Source organism: Nelusetta ayraudi, unplaced genomic scaffold (assembly GCF_046127955.1).
Source record: "Nelusetta ayraudi isolate G7.1 ecotype Tasmania unplaced genomic scaffold, CSIRO-AGI_Nayr_v1 ptg000002l, whole genome shotgun sequence".
NCBI lineage: Eukaryota > Metazoa > Chordata > Actinopteri > Tetraodontiformes > Monacanthidae > Nelusetta > Nelusetta ayraudi.
Window position 1 is genome coordinate 105878 of NW_027466052.1, and position 6000 is coordinate 111877.

General features: G+C 48.0%; 1 protein-coding gene across 2 annotated transcripts in view; it reads right to left on the bottom strand.

Annotated features, from left to right (window-relative positions):
- The window catches only part of znf536 (zinc finger protein 536), a 103189-nt gene extending 98448 nt beyond the window's left edge, over positions 1 to 4741 (bottom strand). For both annotated transcript variants that reach the window (XM_076029871.1, XM_076029713.1), the window contains exon 1: positions 4602 to 4741. The gene's annotated coding sequence lies outside the window, so the exon portion shown is untranslated. The remainder of the gene's footprint in view (positions 1 to 4601) is intronic.
- Positions 4742 to 6000: the final 1259 nt, after the last annotated feature.

The window sequence follows — 6000 nt, forward strand, 5'->3', positions numbered from 1 at the left end:
GTGATCAATGCCAGAGGTCTGTGGAGATGAACTTTCCTTAAGTTTTAGGCAGCAGGCGCGCGCACAGGCACTCACACACGCCCAGCAATGTTTAGCAAAGGCACTCCGTTGTTATCTTGAGCATTATCTTCATTGTGTTTCATACAAATGCCCTGTCATGGTTTACCACGCTTCCATTAGCGAATGAGTACTGTTTAATCTGATCAACGCCGGGTGTGGCGAGAGCTCAACGAGACGTCCTTTGTTTTTTTGTTTTTTTTACGTTTTCTTTTTTTTTTTTTAAATCACTGCAAAGGAATTCTGGAGACTTTAAAGTCCCTTCAATGTGCCAACGTCCTCTAGGTAGCACATCTGCACTTTTTTCACTCGCATCACTTTGCGGACATTTGCCAAATGTCCGCCGCTTTCGACGGCCTCCTGCTGGAGACTGGGTGGCCACTTGCAGACTTCTCAGCTTGCTTCAGCTGAAGACAGAGAGGTGCTTCATCCAAGCCTCCATTACTACCTAATTAGATTGCTGTAATACAATATTTTAACACGTCCGCTGATATACTAGCTAGCTAGCGTGTGATTACTGTTGATACTGGATGCTTTGGGAATCCCTGCGCGTATCGGTTTTGTAGCTGCGCAGTTTGCGGTGTTTGAGCTCGCGCCGCGTGCATCCTCCTCTGGTCGACCGCTCGACTGATAGCGCGGAAGGCCGCCGCCCCGGTGGGCAAAAAGTGTAAAAATAAAAACCGTCGGCTGACTTTCCAACGCTGTGCACTTTGCACAGTGTAATTATTGTTGCTCAATCTCCGGGCCAGCATTTTATATGTATATTTTTAAACTTGCCCACCCACTTAATTCCAGCGTACAGCTGTGTCATCTTCTAATGATGTGGGTAGCGACGTGCTAATCAACAGTGTTGCACTCCTTCGGCTCGGGATGCGCCACGTCCAAATGAATTGCTTCTATCAGCTTGTACGAGGGCATTTAAGCACATAATTAATTTGCGGGGACAAAGACGCACTCTTGGACGAATGTGCGTGCAGATGCAACACTTGTTGCGATCCCGCTGTCCGCAACTCCGGGCCTCCCGACACAGGATTCCATAAACACCGTCTATTGCTGGAGGTCATCTTAATTCATCGTCCGTTAGTGCCGGGTCAGTTTGCCTTTTCAGCGGCAGGATCCAGTCTTTTCCACGTTGCCATGCTAGCCCCCCCCCCCCCCACCCCCACCCCACCCCACCCCCCCTGCCTGGCGCTGGGGCTGATGAGTGTGGCATTCAGTGGCGTACGGACACAGTCGTTTCCGACTGATTGAAACGCTCTTTTCAAAATGCGACCAGGCAGGAACTCATCACGCTGAAAGTGGACAACACGGATTAAATAATTTACTAAATGCCTAGTGTCAGCCACAAATGTGTCTCCCTATTGATGAAGCAAGCTGTCTAGACAAAGGCACGCCGGATGATAAAATGAGCGCCTGAAACCTTCTAATGAATGAATAAAGGTTTGACATAATTTAAGATACACTCTGCCTGCGAGGGGAAAGCATCCCTCCGCCTGCCGGTGAATGGCGAGGTGTTAAGCTCTCCACGGCGACATCTATCTCTCGCCACCACCTTGAGGGCATCTTTTAAGCAGAGGAATTTAGCCATTATGTGGCATTAACCTCATTAGAAAACACTCTTTAGCCGTTCCAAGATAAAATTGATTTACAGCTGCCATTTCCACCACTGCTCTCGATCAATGGTTAAACTATCCCTTTTATGGCCCTGTGCACACTCTCTGCTCTTTTCTCCGGTTTTCTTTAACTGCTCTTTAATTTCATTCCCCCTCTCCCTCTTGTCCCCGTGCCAGGAATTCCGTCACAGAAGGGAAGAGAACTTTTCTCTCGCGCTTCCCCCCCCGGTCAAAAATCAGCCCCCCCACCCCTGTTAACATGATACAATCGCTGGCAAATTCCTTGAACTAATTAAGCACATAAATGTGGTCTTTTATTTTTTTTTTTTAATTTTCTTTTATTTTTTTGACACCATCATCTGCTCGATTGCTGTGGGTGGTCTTCATTTAGGTTATATCTGAGCACAATGTGTTCTGATATAAACGCAATGTGTTTTTCTTTACCCCTCTTGCCAAGGTTGTTGTTGTAGTTATTCACATTGGAGGAATGTGTTGGGCTTAAGTTGCTGCAGATGTACTGCATATTGTTTAAAACCCACACTGGGCGGTGTGTGTGTGTGTGTGTGGGGGGAGTGTTTTGGGTCTCAACAGTGTTGGCGAGTAATCCATTACTAAGTAATCCACAACTGTAATCAAACTACTTTACTTTTTTACTACTTTTTTTAGTAACAGAGTAATGTAACGGGATTACTGTGGCAAAACTGGGAATTGCATCATAATTACTTTATCAAGTAACAATTCCATTACTTTTCCAAAACATTTTGCAAGCTAAAACTGTCTTATTATCCAAAAAAATGCCTGGAATTTACAAAAACAACCAAAAACAATGATGTCGCAGATTGATAATGCAGCCGCGCATGCAACGTCAACGATGTGCAACGATGCACCAAAAACTTGTAGCTGGAAATACATACAGACATAGAAACATTATTTTGACTTCATCTCGTCTAAGTGGAAGAAATACTGTGGTTTGTTGCACGTTATGTGCAGGAAACAAGACGTTCTCAACTGCTACTTTATCTTTTGAAACAAAGTAGTTAAAGAAGTAACGAGATAACTTTTAAAAGAGGTAATGGGTAGTTGGATTACTTTTAAGGAGTAATCCCAACAGCACTGCTTCTCAGTGGAGGAGAAATCCAACGCGGTGTCGAGACCTTAATCCCGATGACACCACTGCCCAGACATGCTCACTACTTTTGATTATTTACAGTGTTGGTGAGTAAGTAATGAAGCAACCAAGGAGTCATGGCCTCACCAAACCACAACTCAAGAGCAGACAGAGGGGGAAAAAAATGTACATTAAAGCTCACGAAAAAAAGACGACTGGCCGAGCAATTCTCATTTATTTTTTTTTGTCCTGAAACTAATAACGTTTCTTCTGTTGCCCCCCACGAGAAACAAGTGGCCCCGTGCGCCCGCTCCAAACCTGACGTCGACGGTTACAGAGCGCGCGTGCGGCCCGAGCCAAGCGGAAAAGATCGGCAGCGCTGCTCCGTGTGGCCTGGACGTCAGCGCGGCGTCCGCCCACCAGTGACAGCTCAGGTTTATGTGGACGTTTAAGCAAAACACGCAATGCCGTATTTCTTTGGCGAATCAATACGACCACCATTTCAGCTCCTCTTACCCCCCCGACCCCCTTCCTCTTCCCCTTGCACGCGCTCCTTTCTCATCTCCCTCCGTCTGGGAGAATTGATCCGCAAGGATGGAATGATATCAACCGGGCGGATAGAGTGATACGGCCCGCTCCCTCCTCCTCCCTAACCCCCCCCCCCCCCCCCCCCCCCCGCCCCCCCTCCTCCACCACACTTTTGACACATAAATAAAATATGTGGCCTCTTTGTGTCGATTCACCGTGGCGTTCGTTTTTTTTTTTTTTTTTTTTTTGGCTGTGGAGCTCACATGGAGCTGTTGGTAGACAAGAGGGAGCTGCGAATCGGCTGGTTGCCATCACTCACTGTTCGCGGGCGCCCTACAAAATCCCCTGAACTTTTCCGACACATGCATTTGTTAGAGTGACGCAGTCAGATTCTAAAGAATGGCATTAGAAAATAATGTGAGTGGTAAATTATTCAGGCATTTGCTGCCGTAATGCCTCACTTCGCAACCACACACAGGCTCTCGCGCGCGCGCACACACACTCGGAGGCGTACAGTACATAGAGAGACTGATATTTCCATACACCCGTCCTCCAATCTTCATCTTAATCACGTCTCGCCAACTTAGTCTCAGCGTCCAAATCTGGAACGACGGGTCGGCCAACTTTGATGTCACTGTCGATCCCGACTCCGCCATCTTTCGGTCCCGGTTTTAATAAAGGCAACGTGTTCATCCGCGCCTTGACTAGATATTCCTAATATCACCGCAAAGGCATTTCCACAGCTGGACAAGAAATAGCTGCAAGGTGAACTCACCTCAATTCCTCGGAGCGCGCCAGAGCGTCAGGCCAGGGTCTTTCGGGCCCGCACGGCGCTCTGCGTCACTCACTGCCGGCCCTCTGAGGCCTGCGCCCGGCACCACTCCTCACTTCTCTTGAGCAACATTTTCAATCCCTCCGTCTGAAGCTCTCAGTCCCTGAGAAGCCGTTCATAACCTACTGCACCGGATGAATTACGGGATTAAACGGGAGCTACCTGTTCGTAAGCGCACGACCAATGTGGCCAGAACGCGGCCGTGTTTGTGAGTTTGCCTTCACTGCGCTATCTGGATCTGCCTCACTGCCGCAGTGATCGTTGCGCAGCCGTCATGTCGCCCATTTGGTTCTCATCCCCCCCCTCTTTTCCACGGGAGTTTCACTTCTTCACGCAGGCTCCCATAATCCCTGGCAACCTGCAATGTTACAACCCCCTCCTCCCCGGAACCTCCCTTTGGTCCTTTAGTCCCAACCACAGCCACCCACCCCCATTACTTCCTCTAACCCAGGCCTTGAGTCACCTCAGGGTAGCTTCTCAGACGGTGCGACAGGACAGCGCGCTGAGCCGCGTTAAGCCAACCTCCTCAACCTCCTCCTCAGCCTCCTCCTCAGCCTCCGCTCCTGGTCGCCGCCGATCAGGGAGCCCTGTGAGAGAGAGAGAGAGAGAGAGAGAGAGAGAGAGAGAGAGAGTGGAGGGGGGTGGGTAGTAGAGAGAGAGCCAATGGTTAGAAATGCTGAGTTTATTCCTCCTCTCTCTCATTGCTGGAGTGCCCCCCTCTCAGGGAGGAGTCCCCCACCCCTGGAGTGTGGAGGAGAAGGTGAAGTGACAACTGAACTGTTGACCGCGTCGCATTAACCTTCAGAACGCACGCACGCACGCCACTTCACACCTTCGCCCTCCGTCCACCAGCAGAGCTTCTTTCTGTTGAGTTGAGCGACACCCCTGAAGTCCATATGGCAATTTGTACATGACAATTTCTGATGTGACGCCGCGATCCCGACGGCTTCTCAATGGCTTTTATTCCATATGTTTTCCCTTAACATGTTGCGACGCTCTTTTCTTGCGTTTTAAATAATGAAATGATTTGCTTGCCAGAAGCGCCACATGTTCAAATGCGATCATTTCCTGGATTCCTGTGCATCGCAGGGTGTGACAGTAACAGCCTCTGAGAAGTAAACAGAGCCTGCGTGGATCTCTCCTCTCCTAACGTGTATATTCGATTCCCAAACCAAAACGTTTGCAAGGAACAACAAAAGGATAAAATGCTGGGGGATGAACAAAGTTGTCGAGGACGGACGAAATTAATGAAATCACACTTGGCTGGACTTGAGCGTTGCATGACTCATTTAGGAATGCCACCCAAGAGCACCAACACTTTCTTATTTCAGGTTGTAAAAAAAGATGGCATGTTGTCAGTCTGAATATTTTTTTTTTCCCCTGTTTGTTCTGTTTTTGCCAAAAGTAATGCACGCCTATTAACAACAATTCGTCATCTTTGGAGAGCAGGAACGCCGTCGTGAATTTATGACTTCTTGTCTGTCTCGTCTGTAAATCTTTGAATTGAAAGTGCTTTTTATTCACTGTAGGCTGAGCTGAGTCGCCCCTGCACGTTAAGTTATCAAAAAAGAGTCATAAAAATAGAAAACCCACAGCACTTTCTTGGATGTGCGGCCACATATTTCATGCACTAGATAGCCAGGTCATTAAGCAACATTCTGACACCTCTGTTATTTACTACCCCGACTGGTTTCCCACCTCATTTAATCAGACTTTACTAAAACCCGCTGACTCAGAGAGAAACCCTTCGTTCTCTCCCCTCTGTTTATGTTTATCTCCCTCCACTTCATTCTGCTCTCTTGCTTTTCTTCCCCCTTTGCTTACTTTACTCATATTTTCCAAAACGTCTATTTCACATGTGT